Source organism: Sorex fumeus, unplaced genomic scaffold (assembly GCF_029834395.1).
Source record: "Sorex fumeus unplaced genomic scaffold, SorFum_2.1 ptg000123l, whole genome shotgun sequence".
Lineage (NCBI taxonomy): Eukaryota > Metazoa > Chordata > Mammalia > Eulipotyphla > Soricidae > Sorex > Sorex fumeus.
Window position 1 is genome coordinate 1,573,704 of NW_026606180.1, and position 19,140 is coordinate 1,592,843.

At 53.2% G+C, this 19,140-nt stretch overlaps 1 protein-coding gene across 2 annotated transcripts in view; it reads left to right on the forward strand.

Moving 5' to 3' along the window:
* The first annotated feature begins 1,120 nt into the window (after positions 1-1,120).
* LRFN2 (leucine rich repeat and fibronectin type III domain containing 2) overlaps positions 1,121-19,140 on the forward strand; it is a 183,095-nt gene continuing 165,075 nt past the window's right edge. Inside the window, exon 1 of one of the 2 annotated variants that reach the window (XM_056137307.1) lies at positions 1,121-1,223. The gene's annotated coding sequence lies outside the window, so the exon portion shown is untranslated. The remainder of the gene's footprint in view (positions 1,224-19,140) is intronic. The other variant, XM_056137306.1, reaches the window with a different exon arrangement.

The following is a 19,140-nucleotide window of genomic DNA, read 5'->3' on the forward strand; positions in this document are numbered from 1 at the left end:
GTGAGAGGGCTTAGCTGGAATTGATTCTCACACACACGCACACACATGCACACATGAGGACTTAATTCACACAGGGACTTAATTCACACACACACATACACACATGCACACACGCACACACACACATACACACACAAAGGCACACACAGGCACACACACAACACATACACTCACGTGCACACACGCACACGCAGGTACACACGCACGCACACACATATACACGCACACACACAGGCGCGCACACACATATACACGCGCACATACAGGCACACACACACACACACACACACACACACACACACACACACACACACACACACACACACACACACACTCCCCGCCTGCGGACCCAGGCTGCAGGGCGCTCTCCGCACGTGAGGCGGCAGCACCGGTGCGGGTTGCGGGTGGCTCGCCTGGCGCAGGGCTGCAGGGTTGCCCTCCGCCCGCCTGCCCTCTGCGGCCTCAGCCCACGCCCCGTCTCGCGGGTCCCCCCGGACACCCGCGGCCCTTCCCGTCGCCCTGCCAGCCCCCGCCCACGCCCCCCGGGACCGCGCGTCCCCGCAGCTTTCGCGGCGCTGGTGGCCAGCGGGGCGCGGGGCTCCGACTCCGGCGGATTCGCTGGTCCGGTAGCGGGAGAGCTCGGCCCCAGGCCGCTCGGCGTGCCCAGCCGCTGGGCAGTCCCTGCCGCCGTGCGCGCGGGTGTGCGCGGGGGCGCGCGGGCGCGCGGGGTGCGCGGTGCGGGGGAGCGAGTGTGCGCGGGGGCGAGTGCCCGGCTCCGTGTCGCCGACACGCACACACCCCGGCCGGCTGCTCCGGACTTGAAGGCACCCACGTTCCGAGATGTCCGAGGTTCCTGGGGATGCCCGGGGTTCTTAGAGCTGCAGAATCGCCCCGGAATCTTCCTAGGGAGGAATTGACTGGGTTTGGGGTTTTTGTTGTTGTTGTTGCTTTCTGTTTTTCCTTTTGTGTTTTTTGTTTGCTTTTTCAACCTGGAAAAGAAGAGAACAAGTTGTGCTTCTTCATTCCTCTTGCTCCATGCCGTGGATATAGCTGAATAAGCCGCGCCGGGCTCCCCCGGTGTGGCCGTCCGAGGCCACCACCCGCCTGCATTCGCCCGAGCGCGCTGGGTCTGGGAAGGATGCGAGGCCGAGCCGGGGAGCCCAGGCGCCCCGCAGAGCCGGCCTCCGCGCCTCCCAGCCGGGGCTAGATGCCGCCTCGCCCAGGTGAGTGGTCCCGGCGCCGCGTCCCCGACCCGGGCTATGCGTGGGGGGCTGGCGCTGACGGCACGCACCCGACAGAGCCGCCGAGCCCGGAACTTTGCCTCCTTTCCCGGTACCCCTCGAGGGCTCCCCTCGCCGGGTACTCAGCCTGGACACTGTCTTCTCTTTCCTCGTCTTTCTGCGGGAGGTTTCCTTTCATTTCCTGGTCCTGCTCCCCAGGCAGTGGCGGGTTCGGGGGGAGGGGGGGACTCTGGCGAGGGGCCCGAGGGCAGTCCCTGCAGGGCCGGGGCGCGGGAGCCAGAGCCGCGAGCCGCACGTACACGGAATGTGGCGAGCAGAACTTTGCCGCCAGACCACTGTTGCATCTCCGCACGCGAAGGCCTGGGGCAGTGATGTCTGGGGGACGGGGGGGCTGGCTCTGAAGCCAGGGCGCCCCAAGCTCTGTGAGCTGGGTGGGGTGGTGGGGCGGAAGGGCTGTTGATTCAGCGCTGATGGAGGGAAGAAAAGCTTCATGCAGTTTGGGGAGGCAGCTTGGGCGAATCAGCAATCAGCGACTCCCTCCTGGTTCTCCACGGAAGGCAGGGGCATCAGAGGGGGTTTATGTGGGATCGGCTTGGGCATCAGAATGGCATGATGAAGCAATATGGAAACTGGCATTAGCCATGCTTGCATGGTAGGTCTCGTGGTACCCACCCAGTCCTGCCCTGGTTCCAGAGCTGGCCTGGGCATGGAGGAGGGAAATCCCTGGACAGCTCCTTAGCTCTGCACGGAAGGTGAGGGTGGGTGTCCTGCCCCTCTTCCGTTCACCCCCGTACAAAAGCCCTGGCAGGGAGTTGTAGCCGGAGCCAAAGAGGGGGTGAGGGGGAGAGAGAAAGATACTCTGGAGGCTGAAGGGAGCCTGAGCAAGACTGCAGAGGGACTGAGGGAGCCAGGCCAGACCCAGTGCACGCAGAAGCACCACCAGACCCCTTCCAGGAGAGGGAGCTGGTCAGAGTTTGTCAGACATACTCTGGGCTGACTGGAGTTACAGGCATCACAGCCACACAGAGCATGAGCATGGGGTGTGTGCCTCTGTGTGTGTTGGGGGGGGGGGGCTTAGAAGGGGGGAGCTGGCCTGCTGTGACTACGATGTGGAGATGGCTGGATGAGACCTCCCCTTTCAGGAAACTGACACCCCCAGCTTTGGGCTGGGGGATGAGAGCTGGGGAGGGAGTCACAGGGCTCTATGATCTGAAGTTCCCAGGGACTTGCACAGAAGCTCTGGGTGGGGGCTGGGTCAGAATCCACCATGGGGAGACCAAGAAGGAGGAGATCACAGGGAGCGCGAGGGAGAAGGTCTGGTTCTTGTGCTTGTGTCAGAGCTCCTGGCCATCTGCTGTAAGTGGCTCTAGCCGACTGTGGGACTTGTTTGTGGGGTTCCCTTTGGAGGATGATGGGGGGGGCAGCGTTGTGCAGGGAAAACTAGGAAGCTCGGGAGGGCTTGCGCTTGGCGCCATCAGCCAGGCGAGCACTGTGCTGACTCTGGAATGTCATCCTTCCCTCGTTCCAGCTCTCCTAAGGCATCTCACATGCTCCTGCTCAGGCCCCAAGCCCAGCCCTTAATTTAGAGTTTCTGGTCTAATTCCTGCTCAGGAATGTGATTACTTATCTTCCTGCCCTGGCCCTGGGGAATACAAACAGCAAGCTTGGCGTTTCTGGCCCGGCTCTGGCCATGGTTCTTGGGGAGTTTGTCCATCTCCCACCCTGCTGATTGGGTCCCTGCCAGTTTCAGGGGCTCAGTTCTTTCCCCAGATCCAGGAATCCAAGGAGTTGGGGCATGTGGCTGGGGGGAGGGGGGAGGGGGAGGGCAAAAGGGGGAGAGCAGGGAGCTTTCAGGAGATGGAGATGAGGAGAAAAGGAAAAGTGAAGGGGCTAGGAGATGTGGCTGGAGGGCTTTTGGGCCACCAGTCCTGGTGTGACCATAGTTGGACTCGCCTTGCTGGTTTCAGCTGTAGCTCTGAAGTCCAGTCTCGGATCTGGGGGACTCTGGTCTCCTGGCAGGGCGTCAGGGTCAGGCTGTTGGATCTCTTGGGCCTGTAGAATTGATCCAGCAGGAAGGCTCACCTTTAGAAAGAGCCCAGCCAAGAGAGGAGACAAGCACAGTTCTGGGCCACTGGGACTTTGCCATTCTGAAGGGACAAAGGAAACATCAGCCAGAGACATCGAACAGGAACTAAACTCTGAACCAGAGCCACAGCCTATTGTGTATTTTGGCTGAAAAACAAAAAAGAAGCCAAAAAGAAACATGAGTCTGAGTAGAATTTTGGGGTCTGACTGGCTCGAAGAGATAGCGCTGCTGGAGAGGGGAGAGAAGAGCCTGGGTTCAAATCTGTTCATGAGTACTCCTAAACTCAGGATCCACGCTGGTCCGACATTGCTCCTGGCCCTGCTGCCAAGTAGGGGACACAGCCCAGGGCGTCTGGCTCAGATTTGGGTCTGATGAATGAACCCACTGAGAACCCACTGGGATAGGGATGTAAGAAGGGGGATCTAGCCATAAAAGGAAAGCCCATAAAAGGTACATTTTGGGACAGAGAGATGCAGCTGCTCTGGTTAAATCTCCAGCACCTTATAAGGTCTCCCAAGCACTGCTAGGAGTGATCCCTAAGCACAGAGCCAGGAGTAAGCCCTGAGCACTTCCGGGTGTGATCCCCAAACAGAAAAAAAAAAATTCAAGAACTGGAAGTCAGGTCTGAAAACAGGGACCAGGAATCAGGTCTGAAAACAGGGACCAGGAATTTTCAAGGATTGGGAAGTCATGTCTGAAGACAGGGACCAGGGAGATTACCCATATTTGGCCTGCTCAGAGTGAGGGAAACCAGGAGGACTTCCTGGAAGAGGCAAAGATATCAAGTGTTGCACCATCCCAAAAAGTCCATAAAAGGTGGATTCTGTTTTCTCTTTAGTGCTCAGTGGTGACAGGGGAGAGACTGAACAAGTAGAGAAGCTGTTGGGAGAAATTTCTTTAGATTTCACAGTAATTGGCTCCTTCAAAAGAGTCCTTGCTGAATGTCTTGCTCCGTTGGGCCTGCTTCCATTCGAGACTGGAGCCAACCAATGGAATGCCAGGCCATTCAAGTAGACCCTGGGCACTCTGGGGAACAAAGCAGGTGCAAAACATGCAGAAGAGAGATGGATGGAACGGGGAATTGGGGCGCTCAGCGATGGGACTTATGAAGGAGGCACTTTGGTTTCTAACATGCTCATTCTGTGATCAGGGGCCCCCCTTGAAGCTCTGGCACCGGAGTAGGCCAAAGGCATTTTCCTTGGTTGTTTCTCGACTTTCTGTCATTTCCAGCCAAGGAATCTTGTAGACACCTGCTTCCTAACTGTACTCCTATGGCATTTTATGATTCCTGATGTGGTGTATGTCTTTTCCTGTGCATTGTAGATGCCCCTCGCAGCACACATGTTTGCACCCTGGGGGGCGCTGTTGCCTCCACTGAGGAAGGAAGGCTTTTGTGCTGTAGACAGGATTAGAGAAGGAAGTAGACTAAGAGGCAGGGAGAATCCAGGTGTCATGGTGAGGAGAATATCACTTTGGCAGTTTACTACCCTAAGTGTGGCCTATTGACACACTAGATTAGCTTTGTCAAACACCGGCTCCCCCTGGGCGTCCTGATAAAATGGTAATGTCCATTCAGCAAGCTGGAGCTGGTAGACTACTGGAAGAGGGGAAAAGTGAAGACCAGAGGCAGCTATGCCCTGGGGCACCAGGTTGTTCAAACTCGGGGCTCAGGGGCTAGAGAGACAGTACAGTGTGCAGGGTGCTTACCTTGCATGCAGCTGACTCTGGTTCATTCCCCACCACTGTGTTTGGTCCCCGGAGCACCTCCAACAGTGACCCCTGAGCACAGAGCCAGGAGTAAGCCCTGAGCACTGCTAAGTATGGTCTTCAAAACCCAAAAGACCAAAGGAAGAAAAACTTTGCATTGTAAAAGCACTAAGCAGATTCAAACAGTACCACAGTCTCCATAGTCAGGTGACCATACATGTTGCTCTTTGTTCTTTCCCTAGTCCTATCCTTGTGTGGCAGCTGAAATTTGCGTCGAGTATGGGGTCTGCAGGGGAGCACAGGCTGGATCTGCCCTGCTTCCAGTTAGCAGCAGCCCAGAGAGTCTTTTATTTGGACAAACCTGGGCCTTCTGTCTTCACTCTCTGCCAGAGCCATGGCTCAGGGGGACCAGACTATGCTAGGGGAAAAATTGGGGCTGTGGAGACAAAACTTGGGTGGTAATCTGTGTGCAACTGGATTCAGTAATAGAACAGGGCTCTTGTCAGTTGCTGAGCTGCATGGCTTCTTCTGCAGTAGACTCAGGACTTCTGCAGTCCCCAAACAGGAAGGATGGAGACCCCAGAGTTGGGATCTTCAGTATTCAGTACACTTACTATTGGCATGTCCTCTGCTAACTGGGTCCCAGCCAAGCCCAAGAGGCACGCCAGTCACTGTGACCAGACCCAGCACAGAAGTAGGAAGCTGAGTCTCTCTCCAGCCCTTTACTCTGCATTTCTCTCCTGGGCACCCCCTCTCAACACATCCTTTCCTGTTGTACCCCGTTTCTGGGTAGGCGTGAACTGTCTTCCATCTTGATTTAACACATGTTTCAAGTGAAACTTCCAGGGATGCAAACTTGGGTCCCCCCACCTGTCTCCATTTCCCTGACACCCCCTTCCTGCCTCTCCTCACCCCAGGCTCTCCTCCTCAACTGCCTCTCCTGATCCAGTCCCCTAGCATGGCGGCGTTAGTCAAACAAGCAGGCAGTGGAGAGCTTGAAGGCCCAGAACAATATCGGGGAATGTGGAGGATCCTATTTTAGAGTAGTTGTAAGGCGTGTGTGTGTGTGTGTGTGGTGTGTGTGTGTGTGTATGTGTGTGTATGTGTGTGTGTGAGTGTGTAAAGGGGGCTTCACTGTTACTCAAATCTCTTGTGTCCTTCCAAATGTGTGAGACTTGGTCACTCAGCCTGTGGGACAGGAGCAAGCAGTGGCAGAGGTCTCTATGCCCCAGGAAATATGAGCGGCTCTTGGGAGAGTGGCTTTGTTGGGGGGTGGGGCGGTGCGTCTCTGAGCTCCTAGAAAGCTCTTCAAGGGCCTGTAGTCTTCCAGAGTAAGGGAGATTCCTGGAGGCCCAAGTTGACAGCGTGGCTCAGTGTCCCGCATACTAAGGCCCCACTTGGAGAGACTTCTTGGATAGCACAGGGAGGAGTAGAGGGGGGCCACAAGGTGAGTGAAAGGTTAGAGGTCATCACAGGGCTTTCAGCCCCAGGGCTGGTTGTGGAAGACTTGTGGAGAGCAGGGCAAGCTGACATGCCTTCCCGCTTCCAGTGTGGGGAACTTACCCTGAAACCTCTGTCCTCAAGCCCTTTCCAGTTGGGGCATTTGCAAATTTGACTTATAATTCCATCAACCAACCTTTGTGGGAGAGCCCTCTGCTGAGCCATCGGAGGCTGAAAGTGGGGTGTCTCCCCCAGCTTCCCTCTCACCTGCCCTCCTTCCAGACACTGCTGACCTGCTTGCTGTAGCCTCGGCCTACCCTTGGCTCTCACACACCCACCCCTTGCTCCTGCATGCTTACAGAGCTGCTAGTCAGACCACAGAATCCCAGGCTGCAGTGTGAACAGTGTACATACCCCCAACATGTGGTTGGATAACAGACACACACACACACACACACACACACACACACACACTATTCCCACAATGAACACATTCCACACATACACCCTCACACCCTCATGTACACATATACATTCCAACATGCTCACACATGCGCTCACACCCATGCACAGCGCCCTATGTCCCCCACCCTGAAGTATACACACATTCTTCATGCTCACACATGCATGCATGAACACATGCACTCCACTCCTACAGGCCTGCATACTCATACCCTCAACAGACACATGCTTGCATTTCTGCATGCTCAAACATGCACACCCCCCACAAGGACACAGTCCAACATACCACACTCAGCCACACACATATCCACAAACACACACATATGTCCACACTCTCAAATATATCCTACACTCAACACACATCCACACTTAACCATATGCATAGACACACCTGTCCAAAAGACAGCATACTCTCAGGTGTGCGTTTACATATTCACATACCCAGACACACATGCACACATTCCTGCACATGTGCAGGCACACACACACACACTGACATGCTCCTGTTGTCCACAGTCCCAGCTGATCCCTGTGCCACACTTACCTCACTTACCACAGAGAATTTCTTTTTCTTTTTCATTTATTTTCTTTTATGGGGAGGTGGGGCAAACATACCTAGCAATTTTCAGGGCTTACTCAAGGATTACCCCTAGTAGGGCTCAGGGGACCCTAGTGATTGAACCCAGTTTGGCCATACACAGCAAGCGTCATACCACTGTGCAATTGATATGGCCCCTCCCACAGAGCATTTCTATGCATGGTCTTACACAGTGACCATTTCCTTGTGAGCCCTGCAGGTCTGGCTTTGCCCTTCTTCTCCTACCTGTCTTGGAGAAACAGGATTAGATTCAAGTAAGGTCAGGTGGGCAGCAGAGCTATATGGGAGCCTGGATTTCTGGCCCCAGCACAGGAAGAATCCCTCATACCACGGAGTTTTGATGCCCCGGAGGACATGACTGAGGAGCAGTCTGGGAGACAGGATGACTATATTTCCTCCCCGTGGGAAAGGTGAGGAGTTGGGGCCTGGAGTCCCACAGCGGGTATGGGGGCTGGCACGGCTGCCATTTCTGCCCAGCTCTGTGCACAGTCCCATGGCTGCCTCCTTCTTGAGATTTGATTCTCACGATCCTCAGCAATTAAGAGGAGTTGAGGTCCTTCCAACCAAGGTCAAGTTCAGGAGAATACAGAGCTCACAGGGTCAAGGAAAAGTTCTCCTGGCCATTCCAGAAAGTCCATAGGACCCAGGGATCTCTGCCCATCATACCCTGATGCTAGAAGCTGGCTTCACTCTGGAAGGAGCTCCCTTCCATGCTTTATTTGGGGATGGGGGGTGCACAACCAGCAGCGCTTGGGATTACTCTGGCTGTCTGTGCTGGGGCTGTGGGGTTGGAACTGGTGGTGCCAGGAATGAAATCCTGGCTTCCTTCATGCAAAGCAGTGATCACTGAGCTGTCTCTGCAGCCCCCTTGTCTCCTATCTCCTGCTACCACTTTCAGCTGATGACAGGGACTCCTGCCTGAAAACCTGGTGATCAGGCTACACTGTCTCCTCCATCCTCTCTATCCTTGGCTGGCAGATCCAGTTTACTTGGAGCACTGATATAGAACACCTACTGTTTGTTACTCAGTTGGTGGCCAAATGCTTTAAAGACAAATAATTTCCCTAGCCTGGCCATGTACATAACCCTGCACTGCATCAATTATTTAATTTATCCTTTTGCCTGTGTATTCTGGGTCTTGGTGTAGGTGTAGGTGTGGGGTCATGGCACCCCCCCCCCCGTCTGGTTTCTGACTTGTTTTTAGAGCCCTCCCTCACCTGAATTTTCACATCTATGTGTGTACAGCTGAAGGTGACCCCTGATAAAGCTTTGCTGGGAAACTGACCATGGCAGTAATAAGGGAGATGTGTGGAAAGGCAGATATTGAGGAAATACAAGCTGCCCTCTGGTCTCTTCCGCCACACATAACCACGGCTAAGCTGGCATCCTCCCTCTCAGCCTAATACCAACTGACAGGCTGATGAGATTTGGGGGTTGTGGTCCCAATTTAGGGACAGCCTACCCTAAAGGAACCATTTAATCTTCCTCCTGGACTGCTCCTTGAGTCACTAAGGGATGAACCCAGGGGAGACTCTAGAATAGACATAAATCTGAGATCTTCTTCCTAAGGCAGGAGAGATAATTCAATGAGCTGAGTATAGGTTTTTCCTGCCGGATACCCAGGTCCTCACCCCAGCACCACAGGATTCTCTTGAGCACCACCAGGAAAGACTCCTGAGCACAGAGCTGAGAGTGTCCCTCCCCCCTCCCCCCAAAAAACCCATTTAACCTTTTCTGCTTGGTGGGCAGGAGATGTTATGATACTATCCATTTTCATTAGGGGAAACTGAGACACAGAATGTACCAAGATGTTCCTGGTCCAGTTGGGTTTTTTGTTTGTTTGTTTGTTTTTGTCATAACTTGGAACCACACTGTTCATTGGAGCAATTAGGGGAATTTCAGGAGGATCTTTTGAGTGAAGGTTGGGTGGTTGACAGGTTCAAGTATGGACAGCCCACCTGAGTCCTATTTGTGTGTCAGATGGTGAAAGATGTGAGCTACAGGGAGCAGGACGGTCCAGCCCTCTCCTGACTAAGCCTGCCTGGAGGATAGAGCACCATAAGGGAAGCACCAGGATATCTGCAGTGCAGGGCCTCTGGGGACGACACTGCTGGCAGATCCTAAAATAGGCTTCTGGGGATCCTTTGGAAACCTTCAAATGCTCTGGGACGGGGCTGGGGTGGAGTTGGGTGGGACTGTGCTGAATCCTGAAGGAGAATCAGGAAACCTCCTTCTGTCAAAGATGGAGGGAGAGGGTGCAACCTGGCCTGGCCATGGTGAGGGGCTAGAAAGGGACATCCACCAACCACTCGATCTCCCGGAGGGGTGAGTCTAAGGGGCTGAATCTGGTGGTGTGAGAGAAGCACCTCCTGAATGTTCTGGATTGACGGAGGCAGGAAAGCATTTTAGAGCACTCCAGCAAGGAGCACCCCGAGGAGAGAGGAATGCCAGGGTGTAGGAATGGGTTTGGGGTAAGTAACCAGAGCAGAAGCATGAAGTGGCCATCAGGGTTAGGGGGGTGAAGGGGACAGCATGGGTCAGAAGTCACAAGGGGTGGTTGTGGGAAAGAGGGCTGGATCTCGGCCAGCACAGAGACAGGCTGCCTGGAGCCCCGGCTGGTGCCCTTCTTTCAGGGGGAAAGGCCACCCCTTCTAGGCTGTGTCATCAGCCTGTGCCATAAATCTCAGGCCATGTAAATACCAACCCATAATTGGCAGGCACTGCAGGTAAGCCGGCTCCAGGAGAACCCCGGGGTAGGGAGAGAGGGCAATGGATCATGGCTTATGGCCAAGACTGGCGGGGGTGCGGGGACTGAGTGTGAGTTATCTCTGGCCAGGCCACCCTGCCCTGCTGCTATGCTGTGGTGCCCAGCTGATATTTACTGTATATTGGTTTTTAAATTACAGTACAACATTGATTCCCTGCTCTTGAAGTTCAGCCCTTGCTTGCTGCCCCCGTCTCAGCCTCTCTCTGCCTCCCTTCCTCTTCCCCATCTGTCTTGTCTCTCTCTAGCTCCAGTCAGGTTTTAGTGCAAGGCATTATCTTCCATCAGCCCATACCATCATATTTATACGGCTGTGTATTTATTAGCATATATGTCGTATCTGTCCCTGCCACATCTCCAGCTCTTGGTGGCTTGGAAAGCTGGAATTCAAACTATCCCTTTCTGTTCTGTCGGGGACCCCATGACCCTGAGGAAGTGGAATAACAGGGGAGCCACTGGAGCTGGTGTTCAGAGATGCTAATGGGCTGGGTCGGCTTCAGATTGGATTCTCTTTTATTAGGCCATCATAACTGATTAGTCGTGGGTACTGGGTATGCGCAGGGCTCCCTGCCTGTCCTTGATGCAAGATTTCTGTAGAATTTTATTTTTATTTATTTATCTTGCTTTTTGGGTCACACCTGGCGATGCACAGGGGTTAGTCCTGGCTCTGCACTCAGGAATCACTCCTGGCGGTGCTCAGGGAACCATATGAAATGCTGAGACTCGAACGTGGGTCTGCCACGTGCAAGGTAAACTCCCTACCCGCTGTGCTGTCGCTCTAGCCCCTTCTGTAGACTTTTAAACCTCCATACTTACTCTGGTGCAGGGGCTCCTACACTGTGATCAGCTCATTTTACAGGTGAGAAAAGAGAAACCCAGAGAAGTTAAGTCACTTGAGCCAAGTCATACAGCTAGTATGTATGACTACTAACTAGTATGTAACTCAGAGGACAGAGCTTGGACTTCACTTCCAGGAGCACAGTTCCTAAGTCCATATTTATACCCAGGATTCAGGCTGCCCCAAATTGGGGCCCCTACGTTGGGTGGGATGAAAGGCTGAGGAGGGTGGGGGGGGCCTCCTAAGTTTCCTGTAGTAGTTTCAGGGCACCCAGGGCAGAGCTAAGGAGTCCCTGGAAGCTAGAAATGTTCCCACAGTGAGGGGCACTTGCCTCAGGAACTCATGAAGCCCATTATCTGCAGGTGCATAGCAGGGCTGGGGGCCTGGCTGAGGGCTGGGAGTTCTGTTCCTCTCATTGTCCATGAGATGGGGTGTGGGTCTGCCCAGGAGTGGCTACCCCTCACTACTGTCTGCACACTTACTCTTGGCCTTTTGGGCTTCGTCTCCAAGCCAGGGAAAGCTACTTGGATCCGGCCCTGGGCTGAAGGTGGAGATTCAGGGGCCACAGCAGGCCAGGGGGCATTAGAGAAAGCCACAGATCTGAGGTCCCTGCCTGTTCTTGGGTCCAGCAACCTCCACCAGGGGGCTGTGGTCAGTGGGGAGCCCCTGCTGCATCACCAACCGGGCACTGGGAGTCCTGACTGAGCAGACATCAGGGACACGTGTCAATCCGATTCGAATGAGGCACCCTTGCTCTCTAGGCCCCTCACATCCCTTGGTCACCTTGTGGGACCAGCCCCAGCTCAGAGCCCAGCTCCCGGACCGTGAGTCTCACTCCTGGGGGAGAGGGAGACGATGTGGTGGGATGCAGGGACACCTTAGCAGCAGCAGGAAGGTCTGGGGGCACACTGAGGTGGCTGAGAGGTGCTGAACTGCAGAAGCCTTCCCGGAAGAAGGGCTCCACCTGTCTGCATTGCTCCGTACCTGCTCGTGTTCCTGTGCCTTGGAGGCCGTGGCACCTGCCCTTGCTAAGGGGACAGCTAGCAGGAACAGTCTCACGTGGGAGTAAAGGGACCCTGAGACTCTGTCACATGCCCTCAGAGTTATTGCTCAGACACCAAGCTGGACAGAGTTTGGGCCACCACTCAGTGGGGAGGTGGGTGTTTGCTTTCCTTGTTCATAATGTCTTCCTAGAACTCTTGTCTGTGGCTGTGGTTGGTGGTTTGGATTTTTTTAATCTTTTTTTGGGTTTCTCCCAGCAATGCTCAGGGGTTATTCCTGGATTTGGACTCAGGAATCACTCCTGGCAGAGCATGGATGGTGGGATCAAACCTAGGTCAGTCAAATACGAGACAGTTGCTCTCCTCCCTGTACTGTCCTTCCAGCCCCAAACTGTTGTCTGTGAAGGGAAGTGTGAACCCATGATTCGGGCCCAGCGACCAGGTAGTCTGAGCTTACATTTCAGTGATTCCATAGGGAAGCTGTGTGACCTTGGACAGGTGACATCTCCTGTGCCTCAGTTTGCCCATCTGTAAAATGAGAAGACTAGTACTTACCACCAGTACATCTCTCAGGGCCGTCAGCATGGTCCTAAGCAGGAAATTAAGGGCTGCCTCCACACGGTCAGTGTCTGGCCTGGGGTCTGTGAGCGGGGTGTTTTCTGGGGCCAGATCTGATAGTGCTCTTGTGACTCAGCCATGAAGCAACCAGTTGTTGCCTCCTTCACGCAGGTGTAGAAACAAGCTCATCACAGCCCTGGATTTGCTTGGGGTTCAGGAACTGAAGGGATCAATGGATGCAGGACCTCAGGTTTAAAATTTGGAAGGTCAGCTGGGGTAAATTGGCACCCTAAGGGACAGGGCTGCCTTAGTCTCTCCTGTCCAGGTGCCCCGCAGCTCAGAAATACCATCCTACTTCATCTTTACAAAACTTTATGAATGAGGACTGGAGAGATAGTACAGAGGGTAAGGCATTTACTTAGCACGCGGCTGACCCCAGCACCAAATATGGACCCTCCAGCACCACCAGGGGTGATGCTTGAGCACAGAACCAGGAGTAAGCCCTGAGCACAGATGAATGTTGTCCAGACCCGATGAATAAGAGTCATTTGTCGTGGGGGTTGGACCACACCTGGCTGTGCTCAAGGTTTACTCCTGGCTCAGTGCTCAGGGATTACTTTTTTTTTTGGAAGACCATATTCAGTTCCTGGTCAGCCACATGCAAAGCAAAGGCCTTACTTGCTGAAATATCTCTTTACCCATGTATTAAACATTCTTTCCCCATGTTCCCTAAGAGGAAACAGATATAGAAAAGGAAAGTAACTCAGGGTCACCCAGCCAGGAAATGGCCTAGCTGGCACTTGAACTGCCCTTATGACCACACTGTTCCTGAAGCTCCCCTGCTCAGAATATGGTCCTGTTTCTTTGCCCCGGGGTCTGTGGGGTAGACCGGGATAGACTCATTGAAACCAGGTGGCTTAGCTGGCACCACAGAGCATGTAGATGACAAAACAGGATGGGGCTCATCAGGGTCCTTGGTGGGAGCTTCTACTGTGCTTCCCTGGTCTGAAAACCAGGCTAGGAGCAGCCTCCTAATCTTGCCTTGTCCAGATTCCTAGAGAGCCTGGGGTTGCTGACCTCCCTGGTCCTACAGGCAGAGGGCCTCTTCCGCCTGGACACAGATCTGGTGGCTGCCCCCTGGCAGGTGGAGGAGACACCTGCCTGCTGTGAGGTGGCCCCCTGCCCTCCCTGGCAGCAGTAGAGTAGCCTTCCTCTTCCAGGGAGGCTGGCAGAGGCTCTGAGCAAGCCAGACTCACTTCGAGGCAATTAAATAAAAGAGTTGGGGTGGACAATGACAAGAGTCTATAATTCTCAGTGTTGTCCACATCTCAGCCTGGGCCCCAGGGCCCATAAAACCAGACAGTCAGCAGGGTTAAGGGTGATTTATAGGAACCGTTGTCATCTGCCCTACAGGTAGGGGATTCTTTTTATTTTTTTTAAACTTGTAAATTCTTGCCCTAGTTCTTGACCATGCATGACAGCCCTCAAGCCACTTATAGGGAGGAGCTACTCCTTTATTTAACCTATGGGGAGACTGAGGCACAAAGTTGGTGGATAATCTTCTAAGTTCTGTTGACTCTCGCCTAGGATGTTCTCTTTCAAACTTTGACCAAGTATTTAGTCCTTGTCAGGAACCATCCGGAGCCCATAGACCGAAACTTAGCGCCCCCAACCCTGGGACCTGGGCCTTAGTGTGTCACTCTCATTTCTACCAGTGATAAGAAAACTGAGGCAAAGTTGGAGTAACTTGACCAGACCCGTATCACTGGGAAGGGGCAGAATGGGGCTGGGTGCCGTCCTCTCACCATTGTACTACTCGCCAGAAGCAGGGTGCCTTGGGGTGGGAAGAGGGGCTCCCATACCCCCCAGGTTTGGAGTGTCTGCTTCTTGCCAGCACACAGGGGCACTCCTGTTTTAGGGGATATGAGTAGCTGCAGCAGCCCCCGATGGAGACATTCCCAAAGGGACAGTGAGAGCAGGTGAATGGTGGGAAGGGGGAGACCTCAACCTCAGGCTTGGAGTGCCAGGACCTGGGGGTCATCAGGCCTAACTCTGCCACTGGGTGATCTCTCTAAGCCTCCTTCTGCTTCTGCCTTCAAAGCAAGGTGGAGCCTTGCTTGGCTTCGGAGTCCCCCCAGTTGTGGTGAGAGCTGCAGGAGGACCGCAAAAGGGCCCGCCCTGACCCTGTCCTCACTATCAAACCTGGAGTAGCAGCCAGCACTGAAACAGCAGCAACACAACTGGGCTATTTAAAGCTTCTGGCGCCGCCTGGAATCTCGGGCTTGGCTATTTCTGGCAGGATCGAGGCTGTGGCCTTCTCTCTCCCCACTGCCATATCTTGGGCTGGGAAAGAGCTCCAAGGGCTGGATTGTGTGCTTTGCATCAGAATCCCTGATGCAAAATTCTGAGGAAGGGGGACTGAATGTGCCCCCAAGCACAAAAAGATGTGTGGGCTGCCCCCGCTAAAAGAAAAATCACCCTACCTAGTGGAATCTGGGTTTTTATGATCAGTACAGACAAGAAATGGAGTTTAGAGGACCAGAGCAATAGTAGGGCAGGTAGGGCCCTGGTCTTGGCATGTGGCCAACCTGGATTCAGTCCTAGCACACATGTGATCCCCCCAAGCCCTGGCAGGAGGGATCCCTAAGTGCAGAGCCAGGAGTAAGCCCTGAGCGTCACATCAGGTGTGGCCCCCTATTTTATTTAAATAAAACTAAAAATAAATGGTGTTTAGTGTGAGCAGATTAACTCTAGTCATTGCTCTTCTTTCCCATTAGGGTTAGAATTGGTGGGTGCTCAACAAGGAGGGGAGGGGAGGGATGCTGGTGGGTGTGGGCAGGGGGGGCCTGTAGCATCTACTCTGGCCAGAATCTTTGAAATGTCCACATGCCTGTGGTAGATGGTAGAAGGATGGCCACTTGTTCTCCCGCTTAGTTCCTTAGGCTGCTGGCCTGCCTTCCTTGGGGCAGCTCCATTTAGCTCACACATAGCCAATATTTAGCCAATATTTGCAGGGCATCTGGTATTGCTTAACTGCTGGATGATGTGGCCCCTGTCCTCCACTGCAAAGAGAGAGGTAATCCAGCTATTTAAACGCACTATGGCGGTGCTGATTGGAAGTGAAGAGCCTGAAGGGCTTCTAGAGGGAGGTGAGTTCATCCTGCTTCACTCCAGGTGCATCTAGCCAAAAGACAGCAACAGCGCCCTAAAGATCCCACCTCCCTGGTCTCCTGAATCCTGCTATTGAAGGCCTCTGCGCAGAGCGCTAAAAGCTCATTATTGCTTTCAGGGAAGAACCTCACTCGTTGGTAGCATGTGTAGTGCTGGTCTGTCTGCTTCTTGGCCTTACCTGCATTTCCCCATGACCCTTGTGGATTTCCTGTTTGTTGTTCAGTCAGGCATGCTCTTTCCCAGCTCTCAGTCTGCCTGAGCACTGGGGTACTGTGAGCACACCATCTCCCCATCCCTGCTTGCTGGTCCTTCTCAGGATCCAGTCTTCAGTTCCAATATTACTTTTAGTGTGGCCTAGGCTTGATCACTGTCATTTAGCTTTGGTGGTTTCCTTATCTGTCCTTCCCTGCTTCTGTCTTGAATCTGAGAACAGGAAAGGTACGGAGTGAAAGCTCTGGAGCCCAGTCGGCCTGTGTACTGTGTGAATCTGGGAAGATCGATTTACCTCTCTGGGTCCCAGGTATAAAATAGAAAAATAATAGTACCTACCTTCGCAGAGGTATTTTTTTTTAGTGAGTCATATATGCAAAACACTTGAAACAGTGTCTGATATAATGCAAGTGCTTAGTAAATATTAGCTCTCATTATTATTTTTATAACCAGTGCTTAAATAGTGGCCAACTCAATAAATACTTGATGATTACAGGAGATACCGTAGGCTGAATCTTCAATGGAAAAGGTCAGGGTTGGTAGAACAGAAAGCAGATTCTTAGCCCTGACTGCACATTCAATTCACAGAGTGGGGGTGGGTGGGGGGCTTGAAAACCCTTGATGTCTGGCCCCACTCCCAAAAAGGTCTGGGATTGGAGGTTTGGCCATTGGAGGTTTAAAGCTCCCCTGAGGTTCTGAACGAGAAGGGAAATGGAAGGCTTCCTTGATGATAACAACAGGCACCTGGGAGGGTCTTGCTGGAAGGAGTTTTCCAGGAGAAAACCACAGCTTGAGGGTGCAGTGTCGCCAGATGGTAGTACAGGAAGGCAGGGCCATGCCAGAAAGGGCGCTGCTGCCCTGCTAAGTGGTTGGACTTGGTGGGAAGCTGATGGGGACCCTGGAAGGCTGGGAGTGACATGGTCCGATTTGCCTTTAAGGAAATTGATTTGGGCAGGTGGATGTGTGGAGGATGGATTATTGCAAGTGAAATCAAGTGAAATTGAATGCAAGGAGTTATACCCAACCTTCTGCCAGGGTCAGAGCTGTTCCCAGCCAGGAAGCTAGAGAGAAGATGACTTGCTGGTCCCTTGTTCATTACTTTTTCCTCCTTGGTTTCTGAACGGGGCAAGCTGGTGGGTTCAGGGTTCCCCTGGTCCTTGCCTTACAGTGCAGTTGTCAGTGTTGTTGCCACCTATACTGTGGGATCACCTCATGGGGTGAAAGGACTTTTCCGCCAGAATTTTCATGATGGCACAGCCCTGACCTGACCCCCAAACAGGTTGTTCAACCTGGAAATGCTGTTAGCTCCACTCCCTCATGGCCTACTAGTTCAAGATTCTGACTCTTGTTATTGTTGCTGTTGTCAATTTCACCACCAATGTCGCTTCATTTTCCTAGTGTCTCAGTGTCCACCCTCCTTAAACTCCACTGTACTACCCTCACGTCCCACCTCCCCACGGAGTAAGCTCCTTTCTCTAGACCAGTTCACAGATTCTATTGCTTTGGGCGTTTGTTATTCTCTTCCTGTGCTTCTTTATATCCCACACATGGGAGTCACCACTCTGAATCTGTCCCTCTCCTCACTGACTTCACTCAGCCTCATACTCTACAGTTCTCTTTCCCCAGAGTCACTGGCATTAGGTCAAGCTGGAAGCAACAGGCTCCTCCCTACCCTGCCCCTTTCTCTGCATCCCCCCACAAATCTAAAAATCCCCCAATTTATCTTTTTGTTCTTTGGAGCTACCACACCTGACTGTGCTGAAGGCTTCCTTCTGCCTCTGTGCTCAGGCAGGGATCTCTCCTGGTGCTACTCTGGGGACCATGTGTGGTGTTGGAGGGTCAGCTATGTGCAAGAAAAGCGCCTTCTGACTGTACTATCTTTCTGGCCCTATATGAGTATTTTCTCAACCATCCTCTGTAGCTACCTCATCATAGGGGTTGCGCTTGCTACCTCCCATCTGCTAAGCTTGTTTCCTCGGATGGGTCCGTTGTTCTGCTTCTCACAGATGTGGGTCTCAGCACTGCCCTGAGGGGATGTGACACCAATATGAGTGTCACATCCCCTCCTCAGCTTCGAGGCATCGTAAATGGGTGCTCCAACCTGATTTTGCATGATCTGGGGCAAGTCATTTCATTCTCCCTCCATGCCTCATTTTTCTGATCTGTGAAACAGGAGTGAACGTGCAGAGACGGAATTAACCCATTGCTGCCAGTGACGACCACACACTGGTGGCTTTGTGGTTTGGAAGCTACAGCAAGCTGTCCTCTAGCTCCCAGGCAGAATTGGGGGCAGGGCAGTAAATATGTGTGACACAACCCTTTCCTTGGACCCTCAAAGGAGGCTCAGAAGGGAGTTTTGCTCTTCATCTTTGTGGGGCATGTTGACCAGCACGATGAGCTAAGTCCCACCTGAGCCTCCTCGGTGTAAAGAAGCTACAGCCATAATTCCCACCATTGTGAACAATTTTGTTTTATTGGGGATGAGGATCCCACGTTGTGCTCTGGAAGCCCAGGTGCCTATACTGGTGACTCAGCCAAATTGTCTAGGCAGTTCAATGCAAGGGCCTGAATATTCGGTGCTAGTCAGGCCCTGTGGTATCAGGATTCTAGAATCATCCATATCACATTACAGGTGGTCAGGACTCCAGAGGAGCTGCACCTGTTTGGGTATCCATGAAGTGTCAGGGATCAAACTAGGGTCAGGTACGTGCAAAGTCAACTCCGTGCCTTAAGCCCTGTACTATGTCTTTGGCCCCTGCTTACCATTTTAGATGCCCAGAGTACCCACCCAGAGGTCCCTGTGCCTGGATTGGGAGTTCCCCCTAGCTAGATAGTCACCAATACCACATGCCATATATACTATGTGTTATATGACATGTGCCTGGGATGGGGTCATCTTCCTGGGCTTCTCAGTCAGCCCAAGCTGCTGAGTTGATTGAGTCCTGATTGAGTCCTTGGTGCGTTTCTCTTCCGAGGGGACGGCAGACTGCTTCCAGCCACAAAGACCATCACCTGGTTTGTAAGACAGAGTAGTGAGGGAGCAGTTTCAGACCCTCTGGAAACA